Genomic DNA, 11322 nt, shown 5'->3' on the forward strand with positions numbered 1-11322 from the left:
ACTGTTCACGCAGATCTGGCCGTTGATTCTGGCTCGGACAGTGTGGAGAAGGGGGCCAGTCACCGTACTGTTCATCGGTGCCTTGCTCACAGCAAGGCACTGGATCTCATTCCCTAAATTTGTACTCCCTCCATTCCTAAATATAAGTTGTTGTAGAGATTCCACTATGAATCACATACAGATGTATATAGATGCATTTTAGAGTGTAGATTCATTCATTTTGCTCCGTATGTAGTCCATAGTAAAATCTCTACAAAGACTTATATTTAGAAACGGAGGAAGTAATATTTACAACATCAAATATTTTCAATTAATTTGAAACAAAAGGGATAAGTACAATGATACGACAATACGAATCCACCTAAAAGAAAACTCCCCACAACTAATTTCTTCTTCTTACAGGTTAGCAAAAGAAAAACTTTGTACAAAGTCTTTAATACGTGTTCACAGGGCATCAAGTAATAGTTCTCGTTTGTCGTTTACTACAAGGGATATACTTCCATCCGTCCCATAGTGTAAGACGTATTTTGACACTAGTGGAAGTATTTTGGATTATGGCAGTTTGAAGTAGTTGCTCAGTCTTTCTTTCCATAGACGTTAGCCGGTTAGCGTGACGAGCATGATCTACCTCCTCCGCCGGCGACCGGCTCGATCTCACTGGTTGTCTGGGTTGCCATCTCAACAGACCCCTCGTTGGTGTGTGGCGCACAGGGCAGTCTACCGACCATGCTCACATGGTCCGAGGTATGAGGGGAGGCAACCGCTCCCACATCATTCTGGTTCCGACCGGGCATAGTTTCACTGCAGACCTTTCTGTCAAAAAAAGAGCCTGACCTTCCACGGCGGGCGTGACATGATCTGCGGGAGGGGTAACCAGTAGCCCTCCTTATGGAAGAAAGCAAGGTGGATGGTGAGGCAAATGAGCGAGGTGGCGCCGGTGATGACAAACAGGCTTCGGAAGCTGCTGAAGTTGAGATGGTTCGTCGTGAACGGTCCGCCGCCCTGTGACCTGTGGTCATCCTGGTCGCCGAGCCACTTGCGCTCGATCCTGTTCATCTCGCCGCTCTCGGTGAGGTTCAGGATCGCCTGCGACATGTCTTTCACGTACGGTGACCCCCTGGGGAACGCGAACGCGAAGCCGCCGGTCATGTTGGGTTGGCCAGTCACGGTGAAGTTGTCCCGGTAGGTCTGGAGGAAGATGTTGAGGTAAGGCGTCTCGTCAATGACGGTGCCGATGCTGCCGTTCAACAGTGCCTCTTGAAAGCTCTCCGCCTGCGGGAGCCCAGACTGGTTTATGACTTGCGGTGTCAAGGAGTTGTTGAGGATCCCCACCTTCTCCGTGCCTAGCAACAGCGTGCGGTAGTCCACGATGGTTGGCCCGATCTGCGGCACCGTGAGCAGGGAGGTGAGGCTGGCGGTGTAGCTGGACTGCAGGATGAGCACCACGAAGACCCACACTACCACGACCAGCCTCGATAGGTTGCTTTTAACCTTCTCGTTGTGGGTGAAGACGAGGGTGGAGAAGCCAAAGTAGAGCATGGTGCCCGCTTGGTTCGACTGCGTCCCGCCGAACCTCTCATTGTCACGGCGCTCGATGGCCCAGACCACGAAACCGGTGAAGATGAAGAAGGCGGCGCTGACGAGCCAGAGGTCATAGCGACGAAGCGGCTTGAGGAAGACCCACGTCCACTTGTTGCTGCTCCGTTGGTCGTGTAGCGGTACAATCATGGTGATCGACGTGGCGATGAAAGGCATCGTGAAGTCCACGTGCTCCGACCGCTTCGCCGTGATGGTCATGTCCGCCACCAGCGCGTCGTATGTCTGCAGCAAAGGGCAAGGCCACAAAGGTTTATTTATCCAAATTTTGCTCAACTGAAATACTTTGGTATGTATAAACACATGAATAGTGTGTAACCAAGTACGTAATGTATGAAGAGAAGCCCAAAGGTAGACCCTCTATAAGCATTGCTATTTCGCCTGTAACTGGGAATTCAGGGGCCGACTATACATAGGATGCCTAAAAAATAGGGTCAGTCGAATTTCGAACCGATGAACTGAAATCCAACGGCTGGCATTCATCTTTCTCCCCAACAGCCTACTCCCTCCGTTCCAAATTACTCGTCACAGAAATGAATGTATCTAGAACTAAAATACATCTAGATACATCCATACCTGCGACAAGTAATTCAGAACGAAGGGAGTAGGTTATTGTTCATCTTCATTCGCGTCATATTGATATGCGCTAGCTCAGGCCTCGATCGAGTGGTTGGAAAAACACACTGCAGATTGACCGGTCTTCTTTTTTGCGAATGAGGTTGACTGGTCTATGGTATACGATTATAGCCAACTTGGTAAGGATGACGCTCTCCTCTCAATTCATAGTGATGAACTGGCTATGCATATTGAGGAAAAGAACAACAGTCTTGCTAAGTCTCAGTTGATTGAGACTTTGTTAAGTCTCAGTCGATGTTAGGATCTTGGATCTTACTTTAAGAGGGAAAAACTTTATTTTTAAAAAGAAGAAGACATGATTAGACTTGATGAGGTGGCTTAGTTTGAAACTTTGAATTGATAGATTAATGCAAAATGTAAATGATTTGCAAAAAAAAAATGCAAAATGCAAATGAATGCATGCATGACTTGAAGAAAAACGACATGCATGATTTGACGAGGAGGCATGGTTTGCGATGGAAGAAATGACTTACCCCATTGTTAAGTGTTAACCGCCTGGGCCAAGTGGTCGTAGGGCATGGGGTCCGCCTTCACGTAGTCGAACGGCAGAGCGTACGGAAGCAGCCGCACCGCCGCCTCGAACGCCTCGATCACGAACCCGCCGGCCGTTGTCCGGTTCGTCACCGGGTCCACGTCAATGTGCATGATCGCCCGATAGCTGCGCGGGATCCTCCCCGGCACCGCCACCCGCAGCTTCGCGGCGCTCGTCGGCTGCGCCCACCCACTTGGCCGGACCGTCGACTCTCCCGGCCAGATGAACGGCGAGAGCTCGCCGCCCGCTTTGCTGGAACCGCGACCGACATGCCGGCTCAGCCCGTGCCGCGGCGTCCAGAACCCGATGCCCTTGGCTTTCCCATCGTCGATGTTTAACACGCGGAACGCCGGCACCGCGAGCTCGCCGTCGATGAGCTCAAACCTGCCGCCGAGGCCCTCGAACGTCGTGTCGTTGATAGCTCGGAGGAGCTTCTCGCCCGATCTTGACTTGCCGAGCCCGGAGATGTCGGTGGGGCCGCCCTTGCCGCCCACCAGCCCCGGCGGCGATGATAGGTCGCCGGAGCTGAGTCGCTCTGCCGCGTCGTACGCCCACACGGCGTAGCAGCCCACCACGGCGTGCTCCGGCTCGTCCTGCGGATGGTCACGCATGTACCGGCGCACCCACCGCCTCTTGACCTCGCGCAGCCGCGGCGTGGTCGGCACGTAGGGCGCGAGCCCGATGACGCCCTGCGGCGGGTCGACGAAGCCGACGAGGCCCGTGAGCCCGTCGGTGATGATCCACGCGTAGCCGGCGCCCGTCATGCCGGCCTCCGCGGCGGCGGCGAACACCTTCTTCGCGAGCCCGGGGCGCGTGTGCAGCACAAAGACGCGCGTCTGCTCGGACTCCATGCGTTACAGCTCCGCGGCGATGGCGTCGTGGGCCGCCCCTTCCGGGAGCGCGCAGCGGTAGGGGACCTCGGCGCGCGCGTCGGCGAGGGCGTCCACGAGGAAGGGCACGAAGGCGGCGCCGTAGTCGTCGTCCTGGTAGATGGGCACGACGCGGCGCCACCCGAAGTGCGTGGCGAGCGCGGCGACGGCGCCGGCCTGCGCCGCGTCGCTCAGCGCGGCGCGGACGAAGAAGCCCGCCGAGGCGGACGACACCGACGGGCTGGTGGCCGAGAAGGAGACGACGGGGACCTCGGCCCGCGTGGCGAGGTCGGCGACGAAGGCCGCCTCGACGGACGACTGCGGGCCGAGGATGGCGCGCGCTCCCTGGCTCGTCATCAGCTGCAGCGCTGCACGCGACGCGAAGGCAACCAATTACGACCATGCACCGATGCACGTGACGTCAAATGAAACGAGCCGCCGAAGAGGCTGTCGGTCATACATACCGGCGGACGCGGCGACGACGACGTCCCCGGCGGAGTCGCGCTGCAGGATCCGAACCCGAGCGGAGGAGTTGGGGAAGGCGGCGTAGAAGTCCTCGAGGGCCATGGGGATGGTGGTTCTGGCGACCTTGCCGACCGGCGTGCGAATTTGATTTGTCGCGTGCGGGTTTGACCTCCCTACTGTTTGCAGAACCGCGCGCGCGCGAGAACGTGCGGGTTTTGCATTCGTTTCAGTAGTTTCTTTCCTCAAGGTACATGTGTGTGTGGGAATCAGAGACAAATGTGACGTCTCATCAGCTCATCAGTTACTGTCAGCAAAAGCAAGCAGTGACAGTGCCAGAATGCTCGTTGCATATTTTTGTATACTTTGCAGTTGATAAAAACAAAACAAGTAAAACCAGTACTGGAAAACAGCATCAGGTGGCACAACGTCATTCGATAATTTCTTCGAATTTGAGGGGGGTGAGAAAACCAGCATACAGGCTAGCACTTTACAGTTTTTTCAGAAACCACACGCATCAGAACCGCTTGATCCTCGCAGCTACCAACAATCGCCAATGTGGCAATGCACATCAAGCATTGCGTTTCAAAAGAGATAAACTGCAAACATGTACAGACAGCTAAATGAATAACTAAATCCCAGCGATCAGTAAGCTATGCACTCGTCAAGTACAGTAGTTCATTCCATGCTAATCTGTCTCCTGCGGATCGAGCTCCCACTCCGAGACAAGGAAGCTGCTCTATTTTGCCCCCTCTCAGAATGCATGTAAGCAAACGACAGCGGTTCCGTGTCCTGAACTGAGAGCTCCCTGCCTGGTGTTCCTTCCCCTTCTGGTGGGCTTCCTGTGTCCGTGTCTGACATGTGCTCGACGATGTGACTAGGTATGCGTATGCTTAGTGGGGTCTCAACCGCACTACCAGCATTTTCCGCTGCGGCTTCATCTTTATCTGGAGTGTTAGAAGGACTGTCGTCCCCGTGGAAGAGCTTGGAGAGAATGGCAGGCCATCTGCGCCATGGACTCTGACTGCCGTCACTGTTGAATTCGTGTCGGTTGTTATAAATGGTTATGACAGCGTGCAGGATTAATGCCAGCACTGAAGATGCTCCGCTGATGATGAACAGCCCCTGGAAGCTCTGCAATGTAAGGCTGCTTGAAGTCTGGGAGTCATCTTTGTCGGGGCATGAAGTCTCGCCATACAAGTCTTTCTGCATCTTAACCATTCGGTCATCCGATGCGAATTTCAGTATTCCCCTCGAAATATCAGGTGTGAGTGGCGAGCCTCGAGGGAATGCCTGCAGAGTTAGCACACGATGAGGATCAGAAAAGGCTTCAGTGGTGATATAGTACAAGTCTGGCAAAATGCTGAGCCAGTCATATTATTATTAATTTAAACCAGCCCAAAATAACCGGAGGCAGTTATCTTAATCACTCATGCAAGCCCTTGGTAAGGTGAGACAATCATATTGATCATAATATTCCATCGTTCTGAATGAACTTCAGAAAGTCTAATATAAGGATAAGGTTTAACCGTTTAAGTAAACTAGATGAAAACCTGATCAAGTAGATAGACTTATCACGTTACTGGATACTTGAATAAGCAAGCAAGTCTTGTAGTTCCCAATAGATAACCATAGAATCAGCACTACTTCCCCAGAACATGATCGCGCATTTTAGATTCTTGACAAAACAAGTATAATCTTGCAGTTGTCCTTTAGGCTTTAGCATGTTCACATACGAAAATTTAGGAATCTCGAAGTACAACTCAAACATGAGCTGAAACTGTAATCTTAATCAAAAGTTTAAACTGATGGTATATTAATATGCAAATTTGAGTTACTAGCAGGATCCTCCAACAACTTAGCATCGAAAATTGATTCAGCATATAGGATTTGACCGTATTAAAAATGGGCTACTGACTGGAAAAATGGCACTCACATAACCAAATCCATCAAACTTGTAGGTTGGTCCAACCATAGTGTACTTCTGGCAATACTTTGAGAGGAACACCTTAAGGTATGGTATCTCATCAACAATGACGGCAACTTTTCCACTTGATAACGCTTCATCGTATTCCACAGGGGAGTCAAAGGCAATCATCTTTGATTCATCAATTTTCAACCTTTTCAAAAGCCCAGGCAAGAAAGAATCATTGAGGTAGCCAACATTGCCCCCATTTCTGACAACATCTTCTAAATTTGTGACTGTTGGCTGAAGTTGCTCCACCGTAAGGATCGAGCTTAAGCTTGCAGTATAACTCTGCTGCACTATTAGCACAACGAAAAGCCAAACAACTATTGCAATTCTTGAGAAGTTGTTCAGGATCTGCTCCCTGTGAGCAAATACTAGTGTTGAGAAGGAGAAGTAGAAGACTGATCCGATTTGACTGGCTGGGGAACCTCGGAAGTCCTGATTTATTCTATGCTCAATACTCCAGACTACAAAACCTGTGAAGACAAAGTTCATAACAAAGAAAGCTGCTTGAACCCAAGTCCTATAGTGATGGATAGAAGCGCAACTGAAATTCCAGGGAAGTTATACATATGTGTATTGAAAAGACCATACACAATTCCATGAAGCTCGATCCCCACCCTCTCAGGCCCTCACCTCAGCTTATGGTGGTGACTTTACCTATTTAGGAAGTATGGTCTATATGCCTATATGTCATCATACCTTGTCAGAAGGAGTGTAATGATACCCTACCGGTCTATTTGTCCTGATCTTCCTGGTTGACTGGAAAGATGGGTTCCATTGAATGGGAATATAGCTCGATAGCAACCGCAATGCTGCTTGTTTAGTTTTGAGAGTAGCGGAAAAAAGAGATATGCTACTGACGGCCCCTCTTGTACTTGCTTCAAATCAATAGGCCTATCATTTTTCATGAGGTGGGCTAAATAGAGAATGAAACGCAAAAATAGGGAAAGACGGGATGATCACGAATTGATTTTGTTTTAAATGCGAACATGTGCAGAGATACAGTCTTACATGTCTGCATACTAAAGACCAATGATCAATGAAGCAGAATGAAACAGAAAACAGTCCATGCATACCTTAAGATAAACTTCATAGACAAGCTCATCATAAGTTCCATTACTCGATCCTTTCCCGTCTCCAAACTCCCGATAGTGACGGGGTACATGATAGGGTAAGTCATTAACTACCGCCTCAAATACATCGACGCAGAACCCCGTGGCAGTACCATTGTCAAATCCTACAAATTCTTCAAACCCAGGTTTCACAGGCATGCCTATTGTGAGATTTTTATTCGTTGGAAATAGCCAGCCTCTGGGTGCAGTGGGTGCAGTTTCATTATATCCTGGCCATACGATGGTGTTAAGATCAGACTTCATTTTTGGACTACCAGAGATGCCAGATCCTGGAGTCCAAAAACCAACTTCTCTTCTCTCCTGACCAACAACGTTGATTATTGTGTAGTTTGATGATACTAACTGCATGTCTTGAATGTGAAATTTCCCGCTGATGCCAAAAAAAAGGACCTTTAAGAGTGCACCTCGCAGTTTTTCAGCAGCTTTTGAAGTACCTATTCTGTCAAAGTCAGTGGAACCATTCTTTGTTAAAGACGGCCTAAAGTCTGAATTCACAAATCCAGCCTTCTCTGCTGCTAATGCTAACGCCCATATGGTATCATAAGCATAGAGGCCAGATACTGTGGGCCCACTTAATGAGGTGCCTGGATTTTGTAATCGGTACTTCTTGCGCCATCTCTGTCTAAAGTTTTGAAGTTCCACGGTATCTTGAACATGAGGTTTCACCCCAAGAACTCCTTGCATCACATCAAGTGCCGGTGAACCAACCACATCAAAGATATCTGTCAAGCCATACGCGGTAATCCAGACAAAGCCCTGGGTCATCATCCCTTCATCTTTGGCAAGCTGGAAAAACTTTTGAGCCAAAGCATGCGACATACGCACAACAAATACGCTTGTCCAATTCTGTTTCAAGTTTGAGATAGCTGTCTTCATATCATCCTCTGTAGCTGAAGGATGAATCTTGCACCTGTATGAAACACGAGTGTCGACTTGTTTGAGGGCATCAACAAGGTCGGGAATGAATTTGATATTGGTATCATCATCATCCTCATAGACAGGGACGACTTCCCTCCAGTTGTATTTCTGAACAAGTGAGGCAATAGCTTCTGCTTGAGAGGAGTCATTCCATGCAGTCCGGATGAAGTATGGAGTTAGTCCGGATCGTGACGGGCAATCTGCAGAGAATGAAATGACTGGAACAATTGATTTGTTCCCAAGCTCCGCAAGAAATTTAGACTGAGTTGACGTCTGTGGCCCAACAATCGCTTGCACTCGGACATTTTTCAGTAGATCAAGACCTGCAATCCTTATATAACTTAGAAAGAGATTTCACAACAAATTAAGGCTTTCTATCAAACAACTGCAAGGAAGAAGCATCTATACATATCAGCTTTTTGAATGGTTCTCATTCATAACAAATGATAAATTGATTAAAAAAATCTCTCAGAATAGCAATGTCAGATGTACCCTAACTAACAGCACAACTAATAACAAATTCACGGGTGCATTATCCGTTGAAAAAATAAAGATCATTCTTGGTTGACGGCCCTAGCTTTTCAAGTGCCCATAAAATCAGGAGACCGGCAAACTCATATTATACTCCAGCTCCAGATCTAATGTCTCCCTGGCATGGATTTAAACCGGAACCGCGAGTTCACAACAGTCTTCTAGCTGGGGCTCGAGGTCGAGGGTTGCCAAATTACTTGGCGCGACGAGCTGGGGGCCACGGGGAAGAAGGGGTACCTTCTCTCTATGCCGGAGCGGGCGGCGTGACGGTGTGGCGAGAAGCAAGACAAGAGCCGATTAGCCGAGGGCGAGGCTAGCAGAGCTGCCCCGGCCGCCGACGGGGAAAATGGCAACCGCGCCGCCGCCACGCCGATGAGCCGATGGGCCAAACGAGATACGGAGGGCTCGGAAAGAGAGAGAGGAAGAGGATTCTAAAGAAAACACCCATGCTCGGCCCACGGCAGAAGATTCGGCCCATTTCTCAGCCCACTCCACTCCGTCTTCCTCCTTAGCTTACTCCGTCTGATAATCTAAAAAAAAAAACTTACTCCGTCTGAGAGACGGCGCAAGTACCTGAGGACGCGGCGTCGACGGCGCCGGGGCCGGTGTCCCGGAGGTGGAGCTTCAGCCTGGTGCGGTAGCCGGCGTGGCCAGCGTCGGCGTAGAAGTCGTGGAGGGCCAGCTCCATGCACGTCCAGCTCATGTTCCCCACCCACGTCTTCGTGTCCAAGATCACCCCCACGTCCACCACCTGCCGCCGCCGCCGCGGAGGAACCACACCACCCCCCTGCGCCGCGACACCGGAAGCGCCGATGAGCAGAAGCAAGAGGACGAGGAGGCCGTGGCGCCGGAGGGCCGGCGTGGAGGCCCGGAGAAGCGCCGGCGCCGTCGTCATGGATGCTACGCTAGCGCTGGTGTGTCCCTAGGTAGTATTTTTGGTGAAGCGGTGGCTTCTGTGGCTCCCTTTTTCGTTTACATGCCCACGCCAGCCAATTCGTTTCCTCCATCGGCCATTGACCGCCACGCGCTTGTCTCCCAAGCTGACACTCCGTTGGCTGCGTGTGAGCGACAGGTTGATAGGTACGGACAGATTAATGTGAGTTGATACCGTTGCTGCCGGCCATGGAATTCTCCAGTCATACTTGTCGCACTTTTGATTGGCTGACAAGTTCAGAACGATGGCGTGGTCAAGAAGTTCTTCGGGTAATTTTGAAAGTACTCCCTCCGGTCCTTTTTAGTTCGCATGTAAGATTTATCTGTTTTGAAGATGGATCAGTGAGAGAAGGCGGCGACGACATATGTGAGTGCTCGGACCGGATTGTACCCCGGACTCGGTATGTGGCTCGGTCGAGGCCTCCGGTTTTAGATGTTAGACTTAGGTGAGAGGTCTGGGTATTTGGTCCAGCTTGCACCCCTTCATCATATGGATAGGAGTAACGGCAGGTGACGTCAAGATGACGGATTCAGACAGATTGTCGTACTACTTTGTAAGGTCCTCAATAATAATCAATAAAATGACCGCATGTATCTTGCAGATGCAGAGGTCGGGGGCCATCCTTCTTTTCTAAAGAATATATATAAGGTTTCGTAAAGTTTGACCAATTTTATAGAAAAAATACCAGCATTCACAATATGAAATCAATATTAGTAGATGTGTCATGACTTAAATTTTCGTATTGTAGTATAACTTTAGCATAGTAGATATTAATGTTTTTTTTATAAAAACATGATTAAATTTTGTTAAGTTTGACTTTAGACAATTTTTATATTCAGAGTAAAAAGGACCGGCGGAAGTATTACGTAATGAACAAAAGTGCGACGATAAACAAATGCAGTCCATGGCGTTCCCAGGACCAGGGGTGCGTGGCCGTTGCGACGTGGGAGCTGCGTGTTGGGTCAAATTAAGTTGCTGACCATACCGATGGTCTGGGTCTGCCCCTCAACATCAAGGACCACCCCAAGATTGCCAAATCGCCGGGGTTCGCCGTTGAAATATTCAGCTCACGGCACTACGTATACTGTTCATACCGCTGGAGTTTTCTGCAGCAGCGATTAATCTGCTGATGAGAATTCAAGGCCGTTTACGCGCTAAATCAAAGTCAGCGGGTAACGAGCCAGAGATAAGCTCGACTTTCTTTTTCAAGGGAACAAGCTCAAGGTCACAGATAGAGGATTTCAGAGCAGGGAGTGTGTGGAGGAGAAGGAAGCTATCCTATCACGCGGTGGGTTGGACATGGGATTTTCTGGTCGTGTGGACCAACAGTCAAACTTTAGTCGTGAGGCTAAAGAGAAGACCAATTTTTTTGCTCATCCGTTCCCAAATAAATGGGGTATGCTCTCGCAAAAAAAAAAAAAGGGGTATGAACTCTATCTCCTACACTAGAAAAGAGGAAGAAACAAGGGTCTGACGATAAGGGTATTTTAAGCATATAACATGGTCAATGGGTTTTGGCCCGAAGATAATGGTGGAACAAAGCATACCATCATAGTACGCGTCTAACGCAATGATGGCATTTTTTTTAGCATTTTGAAATATTAGAGGCAAAACTGAATAGTATGGTAAAACCCCTTATGTATAAAGCTTCTCAATATTCTATGAACATTGGTTCCAGTTTGATCAGACTACTAATCTGAAGAGCCGCAGAGATACTGATGGATATACAGCAGCAAGAA

At 49.4% G+C, this 11322-nt stretch overlaps 2 pseudogenes; both read right to left on the minus strand.

The window, feature by feature from the left end:
* Window positions 1–252: 252 nt before the first annotated feature.
* Window positions 253–4529, minus strand: LOC119299562 (annotated as a pseudogene).
* Window positions 4516–9600, minus strand: LOC119301647 (annotated as a pseudogene).
* Between the last annotated feature and the right edge of the window lie 1722 nt (window positions 9601–11322).

Source organism: Triticum dicoccoides, chromosome 5A (assembly GCF_002162155.2).
Source record: "Triticum dicoccoides isolate Atlit2015 ecotype Zavitan chromosome 5A, WEW_v2.0, whole genome shotgun sequence".
NCBI lineage: Eukaryota > Viridiplantae > Streptophyta > Magnoliopsida > Poales > Poaceae > Triticum > Triticum dicoccoides.